The following is a 2,204-nucleotide window of genomic DNA, read 5'->3' as shown; positions in this document are numbered from 1 at the left end:
ACAGCAACTAGACCTCTTGTCCACAGAATTGATTAGTTTTGTTTTCTCACCAATACTAATTTCACTTATGCTAATTTGGCTTCTTTTCCTTACAACCAAAACATTGTCATGACTAGAATAGATTTCTGCACCATGGTTGAGTAGATCATTTGACCTCTATAGATTAAAAAAAAAAAGGTATGGATTGGGAGGGTGAATAGAATGATATTAACACTTGCATATTACTGAATCAATATACTAACAAAGATGCAATTATTTACTTCAGTTCAGGAATTCTCAGCCCCATCCAAGCAGCCTATAGGCTGATACTACTTAATAGCTGAACATATAACAACATTTTCTGAGTTTTCTTACATCCTAGATCCAATGGAGATTAGGGGATGAGAGGTTAGAGCTTGTTCTGAATTCCATAAATAAGTTATAGGCTGATGAAGTGACAGTTTGAAGGTAGATGCAATGCAGATGTCATCTGGAGAAGTATTACCTGCTGCCCACAGACATCCATACAGAATGACAGAAGCCTGGGGAGACTTTATGGTCTAATTGCTGATTGGGAGTAGAGCAGATTGGTTATGAGTGCAGACTCTGTAGCCTGGAGGCCTAAGTTTGAATTCTAATTGTGTCATTCACTAGCTGTGTGACTCAGGATGCATTACTTAATCTCTCTGTGCCTTTGTTATCTGTAAAATAGAAATAATAGCAATGCTTACCTCATAGAGTTTTTGTAAAGTTTCAAATGTGTTAGTACATTTAAAGTGCTTAAAACAGTGCCTTGCATGTAGGAAATGATTGATAAATATTACTTATTAAGTGAGATGCTTATGTAACATGCTCAGCATACTACAAGCTCAGGAAATGTAAGCTACTATTATTATTTTCTGCTATAATCCTGTATGTTGATTTAGTATGACACTTCCTATTCATGGAGTAATATTGTTTATTTAGTCCTAGTTTCTTGGCTATCTCATTGTCTTCACTTACATATATGCAAAAAGGTGGACCCTACCTTGATTTTGACCTTCTCGGTAAAGCACTAGCTAGCAAAATGCCCTTTTGTAGTCCATTCTGGCTGCTGTAACAAAATACCATAGACTGGGTGGTTCATAAACAATAGAGATTTATTTGTCACATTCTAGAGACTGGGGAGTCCAAGGCCAAGGTGCCAGCAGATTTGGTGTCAGGTGAGAACTAGCTTCCTCAGACGACCTTCTCACTCTAACCTCATGTGGCAGAAGAGGGCGAGAGGTCCCTCCTGGGCCTCTTTTACAAGCACTCTAGCCACATTCATAGGGTTCTGCCCCCATGCCCTAGTCACCTCCCAGAGGCCTCGCATCCTAATACAATCACCTTGTGGGTAAAAATTTCAACATAGGAATTTGGGGGGACATAAATATACAGACCATAGCAGCCCTATAGAAACTATGGAAACAAATATTACTTATTGATGATTTTTAGTTGCTGCCTATGCCATGGTAAATAGTTTACTTATGAAATCTCAGGGCAACTCTTTGTTTTCCAAATAAAAAGGTCGAAGCTATGAGAAGTGACTTGCCCAAGATTATACGGCCAGTAGTTGATAGAGCCAGGACTAGAATCCTGATCTAATTTACCCCAAAGCTCGTTAGCAACTGCTATCCCTATTGCCTGTGAGGGAGCTAGCAGATGCATCCAGCCTGGGATTCTCTATTTCTGAGATCTCTTTAAATATTTCAAAGACCAATATTTCCAGTCAGGAATAACATAGCTGCACAGTTTATGGGTTAATAAGCGTGTTATTAGGAGCTGGGGCTTCAGCCAGGAAAATCGTCTTTTTAAAGCATTTACAGTCTAGAAACTATACATTGTGATTTGGGTGAGACGCAGGATTTAGTGGTCTCTAACTGGCTTTGGTGTTAGACACACATGTGGTTGGTTGAATTCTGGCTTCCCCTCTTTTCAGCTATCTGAATGTCACCTTGCATCAGTCCTATCATCTATCTGAGCCTCAGTTTCCCCATTTGTAAATTGGGGACAATACATCCACCTTGCAGGGCTGCTGAAGGGACTGGAAATAGTGTATATAATGTACCTCCTATGGATTTAAGATAGGTACTCAAAAATGGCAGTTGTTTTCTTAAAGCCTGATTCCGCATTGGAACCAGTTCTCAAGAGCCAATTCTGATGAGTGTCTTCACAGCAGGACCTAAGCCCTGATGAAATAATTT

The sequence above is a fragment of the Trachypithecus francoisi genome, unplaced genomic scaffold (genome assembly GCF_009764315.1).
Source record: "Trachypithecus francoisi isolate TF-2019V2 unplaced genomic scaffold, Tfra_2.0 Lachesis_group2, whole genome shotgun sequence".
NCBI lineage: Eukaryota > Metazoa > Chordata > Mammalia > Primates > Cercopithecidae > Trachypithecus > Trachypithecus francoisi.
This window is presented reverse-complemented; position numbering follows the sequence as displayed.